Consider the following 10,243-nt stretch of genomic DNA (forward strand, 5'->3'; position numbering starts at 1 on the left):
TTGGTCCACATTAGTGAATAAACAAAAGTCTGCGCCCTCATAGAGCTTACACGCTATCAGGGAAGAACATTTTAGGGAGTGTGGAAGTTGAGGGACCATGCAGAGGATGAATGCATGCTTGTAATACTGCACACATGTCTAAGTGACTCTCCAAACTCGTCAGTAGGCAAAATGTGCACATTTCAGCTCCATTATGACTAACATCAGCATTGAAGACATGGGAGTTATTTACAGTGGAATGGGACCTGCAGTTGGAAGGAAAGTTTGTAGAGAGAGAGGAAACGGGGGTTCGAAGGCCCAGAGCAAAGAGCACTGGGATTGGGAGGCATGAGAGGTTACATTTTCTGGCAGTGTCAAAAGTAACAGGAATACAGTGGAATTAGCTAGTCTCCGGATTCCACCTGGGCCACTGATATGCTGCTGCTTCCATTCCAACATAGACAACCCTGGTGTGGGAAGCTGAATTTCATCAATGATTTGTGGTGCACCCTGAGTGGTCTTTGTACAAGTGTCTAGTAAAATGGTTGAAGAAGTGTTGTGCCTCGTCAAAAAATCAAACCCACTGAGAATTTTATTATATGTAAATTATACCTCAATAAACCTCTTAGTTTTAGAAAATCTGCCCATAGTCGAGAGAGAAATCACAGTTGGGACAGAGTTCCAGAAACCTTTTGGCTTTCTTATCTATCTCCTATGTATTAAAATAAAAACAAATTAGTTATTCATTTCTGTTTATTTGCATTTTAAAGCTTTTATCTCCGCCATTTTGCTTTCAGTGTAAAGAAGTTCCAGCCTCTATAAGCCAGTGTTTGAGAGATTTCTGTGTGCCTGAGTGGGAGTTGCTTGGGACAGGGGGTTCAGTTCTGAATTAGAAAAGATATAAAGACAATCCTGACTTAGGATGGTTCCACCTACGATTTTTTGACTTCAGTTAGGATCGTGCCAAAGCAATGCACCTTCAGGAGAAATTGTACTTTTAATTACGATTTTTGATCTTTTCCCAGGTGGCAGTACATAGTACGACACTCTCACAAAGCAGCAGCCACAGCTCCCAGCCAGCCACACGATCACAAGAGTGAACAACTGATATATTTACCAGCATTCTGTACCCAGACAACCATTCCCTTTTGCTTTCAGTATAGTATCCAGTAAGTTACATGAGATATTCAACACTTTATTATGAAATAGGCTTTGCATTAGATGATTTTGCCCAACTCTAGGCTGATGAAATTGTTTTGAGCCCTTTTAAGGTAGGCTAGGCTCAGCTGTGATGTTCACTTGGTTAGGTGTATGTAGTAAATGCATTTTTGACTTAATGGTATTTTTAGCTTATGATAGGTCTATAAGGACATATTGCCACTGTTAAGTTGAAGATGTATTGTTAGTCTCTCCTTCCCTAAAGTCTAACCTCCTCTTGTCCTGGGAAATAAGTTCAGGCTGAAGCTGCTCAAGACCAAGGCATGTACACTGTTGGATGTTAAAACTGTTCAGCTGACATCACTGTCCTGATTCAGTTATAAATGGTATATCTGGACTTTGAGCAAAGATACCAACCTACCCCTTCCTGTTTCAATAGTACTACCTCCTCTCTTACATGTGGGACCCCGGACTCTCAGATCTTACTCTACCTCCCACACCTTCTGTCCTCTTGACATGGGACTTTACCCCACTTCCCTGGCCGCCTCAGTGGTGACAATCCCATCAATTTGTACCCTACTCCAAATCCTTACCCTACTCTCACTCCCTAGACAATTACAGTCAGCCGAGAATTTCTCCTGGCCCCAAACCTGCACCACCACTAGAGGCAAAAAAGTATAGAGAAGCTGAACAGACAGCTGAAGGACTACTCTTGTGGGTGCTTGAAATTGGACGTATAGAGTAACAACAATGATAATAACATAATTTATGCCAAATACTAGCCACATTTTTAATGCTTAGTCTTCACACTTGCTTGCTTATGGGATGGAATAGTCTGCTCATACGATTAAAAACAAAACAAAGAAAACATTATTGAAGTTTAAATGCTAATGTTGAATTCTGAAAATTGGGGGCTAGCAAAATTATAGAACTCTGACAGAACTGATACCTTGTAAGCACTTAGAAAATGGTGATCATCAAATGCCAACATAGATTCACTAATAAAACATTATTGTCTATCTTTAGAAGTTATAATTGAATGAATGAATAAATAAATGAATGGATATCCAACTAGCCAAGTTTCCAATTTAATAGAATTACTAAACTAGTAGATATGGAGAATAACAAATTATAGTTTATTTGCTTTAGCAAGAGATTGGACAGACACCATTCTTTGGACCAGATGGAAAAATGTAAACCAGATGATAACACAGTTTCATGCATATTCAGCTGATTTCCTAGACAGATCTAAAAAAAAATGTGGATTTCTAGAAAACAAAACTTTTAATCTCATTATGTCTTTATCTATCTTTGATGTACATAGTTTCCAGTGATCCTGGATCCATACTTAATCCACTACAAATAATAGGACATTTAATAATTGACTTTTGAGAGGTCAATTATTTTCACATATTTTAAGAAAATGATATGTTGTACAACATACAATTGAAAAGTATACAATAGACTTCCTAATCCCTTTCAGTAGAGTAGAAAGCACCATATAGAATGGCCAAAACAAGTATCTTGTCAACTAACCCAAGAAATTAGACATACACAATGGAAATTTTAGCTAACAGTTGTATTTATTTGGATAAGGCCAATTCATCAAGTTAAAAATATGAATTTTTCATATTCAGCTCTACCTTTGTAAAGTCTTTAGTATGTTTATCACTCAGTATCACCCATAAGAGCACTTCTAGTAGTATAAGCATTCAATTCCCCAATTCTCTTAATAATTTGTTTAATAATATTTACTTTTTTAAAAGATGTACTATATGGCTGGTATTGTCCTAAGTGCTTCCTATATATTTCCTTACTTAATCCAAACACAACAATATAAAGTGAAGGTTTTTATACCCATTTCATAGATAAGGAAACTGCATCTGTGAAGTCAGTTCTTAAGGTAGAATAAGAAGCTTTCAATGGTAGGCAGTATTATACAGAGTTGATAAATTTTTTAATTTCTTTTAAATTACCATTTTAAAGCTCAGAATTTTGGTTTTATGTTAGGAAAAAATATTAGCACGCACACACTATATCTGCATTTTATTTTTGTGTGTGATTGTGAGTGTATTCTTATGTAAATCAGAAAATCTGTGTGGACTAATTTTATATTTTATAAATGTGGCCAAAGTTTCTCCCCAAGTATGAGCACATAATTGGCTTGCATTTGCAATAAAGAGTCCCCTTTCCTTTGCTTGTTTCTACTAAAAATAGTAACATATTCTTGAGAATGTTTTTAGGATGAAGGAATTTTTGTGAAATTCATTTAATCAACATATATTCACATTCTCAAGTCTATTTTATCAAGATGAACTCTTATTTCTTCTATATTATGAACTTTGAGCCTTTTCATAAACACTAAAATTGTCTACACTTTTTGACTTTTCTCAATTCTCATCTCTCAACAGATCTAATTTAGATTTGTCAAATGTCTATTTTCTTGACACTTATAGTTTTATATTTGATAGTTACTATAATACCTTTAGTGCCTAGCTCTGTGTTCTGAATCTTTTTGTAGTTTTGAGTCCTTATTTTTTGTTTTGTTCTTAAAATTATGCCTAACTTTTCATAATTTTAATAATTTTATAGTATGTTGAGAGTTTCAGTGAATCTTTGATTAGCTAATGATGCTGTCTCAACACCAAAACTGAAAATTGCTGCTCTAATTATTATAAATCAGAACTACTTCACAAGATCAGCCTGGTCAATCACAATTTTCCATTTTTTTCTGTATATGTAAATGTCCTCTGCTTGTTGATCTATCTATGTTGTTTAATTTGGGAGAATCCTAAGACCCTCGGTGCCCTTCAAAACAAAAGTAGACTGAACTCCACGGGTATAGGTTTTTTGCATTGATGATCCACTGGTGCTATAGTAAAATCAGTTGTGTACACAGCATATTTAATTTTTTTTCTAGTTACCTGTTCATCTTAAGCTTTTCTAATTTACCTAATTCTTTAATTTTCCAAATTATCTCTTCTTTGTGATCTTCAGGGACAGGTTTAATATAGTTTTAAATTAGTATATCTGACTAAATAAAAGAATGAATGCATTCATTTATTTTTGAATGATGTACAAATCTTGCTTTTCTCCTGCACTAACTAGTGAATATTTTCTCCTAAGAATAGTCCGTGAAATAAGAACAAAAATAAGAGCAACCTGCCTATGTGTAGACTATAAGATATTTGAAAAATCAAAGGTCAAAAGTTAGCCAAAGAAAGGTGGAAAGTAGAAACATATTTTCTTGTCAATACTGTATGAGTCAAAGGAAACTGATCCCAAAATAATTTATATGAGAAACTGAACCCTGACAGTATTTTTATTGAAATGAAAATCTTACCCTATCTTTGATTATCATGTCAGTATCTCTTGAATTTCAGGAAGAGATTTTTGGATTAATTGATTACAATCAACTTTTTTCAATTTATTCCACATTCTTCAAAGTCAGCTAATCCTTTCAAGATACTACTCTTGATACACACCCTCAGGTGATTTCAGATCTTATGATATGATGACGAGACATTCAATATTCACCAGCTTTCATCTTATTTATCATACTTGGTTCATTTCCAAGGACTAAAGGCCTGAGTCATTAAAAATTATATGCTCCATTTAAGCAGGTTTTCAGCACACTTTACTCAGGGGAAAATGTTGAATGCATTTTCTCCCTTATAAAAGTAAGCCTTTTATGATTAATCAACATTTAAACCTAGTATATAAGTAGATGCCTCTCAGCCTCACACCCTCACGGTGCATAATTCTGAAGAAAAGCAAACTTAAGTAATAAAGCCATCCTTGCATAAGTCCCCTCCCCATCCCCAGGTAATTATTCTTGGGGGAAAAAAAAAAAATCCCAGAGCTATAAATTCCCTTTACCAGCCTATGTATTTTAACATGCTTTCATTTAATATAGAGACTAGAACACTCCTCCCTTAGGGTAAATGTAACCAACAAGTTGTTTCAAAATAACAAAACATGTATACTCTTTATCTTACTGCTTCTTTTTCAAATGTGCATTTTTATCAAAATATATGGCTTCTAGTATGATTTAAGTGAATGTTTATAATAAAATTAAAGTTTCTGAGAGCTATGATTATTCCAGAGAAGAAAAGATCAACTATACCAATAGTATTCCAACAAGTGAAATGATAGCTATGAAAGATAATAAATACAATTAACATTTATGGTAACTCCTTTAATCCATACAATGATCTTATGAGGCAAGTTACTATTAATAGTATCCCCATTTTACAGATGACAAAGCCAAGACATGGAAAGGTTGATAACTGTATCGAAGCTCCCACAGTAGTGCTAGTTTTAGTAACTTGTGGATGCAGCGTTCCAAGCATTGACGCTTAGGGCATCCTCACTATACTATTGCCAATCCATTCCCTATTGCTCCATTTTGGAAACTTCCATGTTTTTATTTCTTTATCACCACACTAACAACCTTGACATGGTCTTTAAGATAATCACTTAAAAATTTTGCTTACTTACTCTTTGTAATTATTTACATGTTCCTCAAGCATAGGAATTTTTCTTTTACTAGAAGGGACATTCTGTGTTTTTAATTCTTAACCTGGGGCATATGCAATTTGAGAACGTGGTTTCTGGTATAACCCTCTGCTCAGTATATACATCTCCCGTACGCATCTTGTCCCTCAGTTAAAACAACTCTTAAACCTGTTCATATATTATAGTGTATAATGAGGTTTGTGATCATATGTTATTGGTATATTTATTCCAATCAGAAACAATCTACTAGAAGAAATTATCACTATCACTGTGTATAGAAGGCTTCAAGTTAGAAAGAGAAATTTGGGCAAGGGAGCGTGCTTATTAAAACTCATCCTTATCTCCTTCAAAAGTACCAAATAACTAAGCACTCAACACAATATTCTAAAACTAAAAGGAACAGAACGAGTGAAGATGGTGTCAGGTTGCACCTTAACCTACCACCAGGTCTCAGGGCATGGCACTGCAGAGTCAGGTCTTCTCCCTCTGGGAATAGGTGGCTACTGAGAGATGTGTTGTTTTGTTAGATTGCCATCTATGAGCACCATGTCAACAGACATATACTCCGACTCCTCACAAGGGTTTTATCCTCATATAATACCTCCATCCTAGAAACTCATACTCATCCAGCAAAGTAGGATCCAGTCTTCCCTCAAACGTTTACCCGAAGGCTATAGCATCAGAAGTAGAGCCTTGGCTCTCATCAGCTTGTTTCTCCTGAAGACCCACTCAGAAGAGCAGAGAAGTTAATCACTATTGGCCTGACTACTTCAGCTTCTACGAAAGTTTAAATACTTAGCAATTGAAGTACTATTACATCAAGCTTCATTGCCCAATACAATGTTATTTTCAGTTAATGCACTCCAAACAATGTATTTTAAAACAAAACATTCAGTAAAAAGTGTACTTTCCTTCCTCCTCAAGATGAGGGGAGGAGGTTTTCACATGTAGGAAAATCCACATTTACAGTCTGATCCCTGCTCATCTTTCTATCTTCAACTTACAAGAAATGTGTATTTAGAGAACTTCAAGAAATCCATTAAATGGCATATGATTAAAAAATGTACCACAATAAATGTGTTCAAAATAAGTTTTTTTAAAAAATTAAATAAAATAAAAATGAGCAGAGCACATGTACAAATATATTCATAAAACATACAATATACACAAGAAACATACAAATTATCAACTGTTTCTAAGGTTTCTCATTAATATTTACTTGCTATTTCCTCATTGGTTTGGTTTTCTACTATCAATCACTGGTAGACATAAGAAATGGTGAAAAGAGAAGAATATACAATGGAATAAAGACAGTCTCAGAGAATCAACACACACTGAGCTCCTCCAAGGTGGCAGACACTCCGTTTCATATACAATACTTCATTTCAACTTGAAAACAACCTGATAGGATCTGTAGGTAGGTGTTGGCCTCATTTTTTTCAGATCATGGGGTTGTCTACAAGGCCATATTTCTTCCACAGCATAGTGATGACAACAAAAATTTTAATACATCAGCCAAAAATTTTAAATGAAAAGAATCATATAACCTGTTTTCTTTTTTACTGAAGTATAATTGATTTACAAGGTGTACAGCATAGTGATTCAGTATTTTCACAGAAAATTCTCCATTAAAAGTTATTACAAGTTATTTCCCTCTTCTTAAAAAGGACTGCACAGAGAGGTGACAAATATTACCAAGGAACAGGCTGTTAAAAAGAAAACAAAGAGGTTCTTGGATAAATCCATGGGGAACACTGGTGTTTAAAGTGTCTTCATAGTTCAACATCATAATTTAGCTTTATGAGAACAAAGATCATGATTCCTAAATTATCATTCTGGCTCATGAATATACCCTGGTGCCTCAATGCCCCCTGAATCAAGCCCAAACTTCTCTTACTGACATAGAAATTCCTTTACAACATAAGTTTATGCAACCTTATTTCACCCTAGCTTCCAACCCAACTTTTAGTGTCTGTCCTCAACACGTGCCTAGTTCATTCTCACTTCCCTGACCTTATCATAGAAATAACTTCACCTTCCTCTCTACGACTTCAAATCTACATCTTGTTCAATCCACCTGTTCAAACCCATTCTTCACCCGTGGAACTTTCCCTGATAACTCTTCCATAACTTATTTCTTTTAACTTTCATATTGTTAACCCTAGGTCATAAAGAATCTTTTATTGTGCCCTAACCCATTAATTTCTGTATATTTTTTTTCTCATCAATAAAATTGGGAACTAAGGCCACATACTTTCCTCCACTCAGACCTTTTCTTCACTCAGTAATCTACCATGCACTTGAATGAATTCAATAAATTCATATTGACTTATCTATTGACTTCTTTTTTTGCTTGTTTTATTTATTTTTTTTTCTCATTAAACTTTGTTTTAATGGGTCTCAAAATTCTGTGACAGATTTTTGGTCAAGTTGTTTCCATTAAAAAGTACTGATTTTAAAAACTAATAACTTAAAACTGCTACACACACAAAAGAAACAAATGGTCCACAAAACATTCCTTCCTTCTGAAGATTTTACGATGCATTGTTACCATTAACCAGTCTTTTACTATTAAACTTAAATGGCCAATTGAGACAAACAGTTCTGAGACCGTTCTTCCACCACTGATTAAGACTGAGGTGGCAGGTATTGGGGATAATATTCATTTAGCCTTCTGAGCTTTCTGGGCAGACTTGGTGACCTTGCCAGCTCCAGCTGCCTTCTTGTTCATTGCCTTGATGACACCCACAGCAACCGTCTGTCTCATGTCACAGACAGCAAAATGGCTCAGAGGAGGATAGTCAGAGACGCTCTCAACACACATGGGCTTGCCAGGAACCATGTCAACAATGGCAGCATCACCAGATTTCAAGAACTTGGGGCCATCTTCCAGCTTTTTCCCAGAATGACGGTCAATCTTCTCCTTCAGTTCAGCAAACTTGCAAGCAATGTGAGCTGTGTGACAATCCAGCACAGGTGCATATCCAGCACTGATCTGGCCTGGATGGTTCAAGATAATCACTTGAGCTGTGAAGCCAGCTGCTTCCATTGGTGGATCATTTTTGCTGTCACCAGCCACATTGCCACGATGAACATCCTTGACAGGCACGTTCTTGACGTTGAAGCCCACGTTGTCCCCAGGTAGGGCTTCACTCAAAGCTTCATGGTGCATCTCAACGAACTTGACTTCAGTTGTAACGTTGACTGGAGCAAAGGTGACCACCATGCCAGGTGTGAGAACACCAGTCACCACTCGACCCACAGGAACAGTACCAGTACCACCAATCTTGTAGACATCCTGGAGGGGCAGACGCAAGGGCTTGTCAGTTGGCTGAGTTGGTGGCAGGATGCAATCCAGAGCCTCAAGCAGCATGGTTTCACTGGCATTGCCATCTTTATGGGTGACTTTCCATCCCTTGAACCAGGCGTGTTAGCACTCGGCTCCAGCATGTTGTCACCATTCCAGCCAGAAATTGGCACAAATGCTATGGTGTCAAGGTTGTAGCCAATTTTCTTAATGTAGGTACTGACTTCCTTAACAATTTCCTCGTATCTCTTCTGGCTGTAGGGTGGCTCAGTGGAATCCATCTTATTAACGCCAACGATTAGTTGTTTCACACCCAGAGTGTAAGCCAGAAGGGCATGCTCACGGGTCTGCCCATTCTTGGAGATACCTGCTTCAAATTCACCAACACCAGCAGCCACAATCAGGACAGCACAGTCAGCCTGAGATGTGCCTGTAATCATGTTTTTGATAAAGTCTCTGTGTCCTGGGGCATCAATAATGGTCACGTAGTACTTGCTGGTCTCGAATTTCCACAGGGAGATATCATGATGATACCATGCTCACGTTCTGCCTTCAGCTTGTCCAAGACCCAGGCATATTTGAAGGAGCCCTTTCCCATCTTGGCAGCCTCCTTCTCGAACTTTTCGATGGTTCTCTTGTTGATGCCATCACATTTGTAGATCAGATGGCCGGTGGTGGTAGACTTGCCTGAATCTACGTGTCCGATGACCACAATGTTGATGTGAGTCTTCTTTCCCTTTTTGGCTTAGATTTAGCGGTGGTTTTCACGACACCTGTGTCCTGGCGGCAAACCCGTTGCGAAAAAGCTGCTTGTTTTATTTTTGTTTTTTGTTTTTTATTTGTTTTAGAGGCAGGTAATTAGGTTTATTTATTTATTTTAATGGAGGGACAGGGTATTGAACTCAGGACCTTGTGCATGCATGCTAAGCATGCGCTGTACCACTGAGCTTACCTTCCCCCAACAACGTACTGGGGATTGAACCCAGGACACCTCATGCTTGCTAGGCACACATTCTACCTCTTAGCTATACCCTCACCCCCTAATGACTTCTGATATGAATATCATACAAAAACCCTGAATGCCAAATTATCACTTCTAGAGAACCCAGTAACAAATGCCAAAATAAAGATATGTGGTTGAATTTTCATAGTTTTTAGGTTATGTTTCTGAATATTAGGGATTTGAAATAGCAATAATGTGCAGAAATTATATATCTAACTGGACATCTCAGTAATGAGTATTTTACCAACTAAACAATCCCTTGATGTGTGGAAGCAGTG

At 36.9% G+C, this 10,243-nt stretch overlaps 1 pseudogene; it reads right to left on the reverse strand.

The window, feature by feature from the left end:
- Positions 1-8,000: 8,000 nt before the first annotated feature.
- Positions 8,001-9,768, reverse strand: LOC105081918 (elongation factor 1-alpha 1 pseudogene; annotated as a pseudogene).
- Positions 9,769-10,243: the final 475 nt, after the last annotated feature.

Source organism: Camelus bactrianus, chromosome 5 (genome assembly GCF_048773025.1).
Source record: "Camelus bactrianus isolate YW-2024 breed Bactrian camel chromosome 5, ASM4877302v1, whole genome shotgun sequence".
Taxonomy (NCBI): Eukaryota; Metazoa; Chordata; class Mammalia; order Artiodactyla; family Camelidae; genus Camelus; species Camelus bactrianus.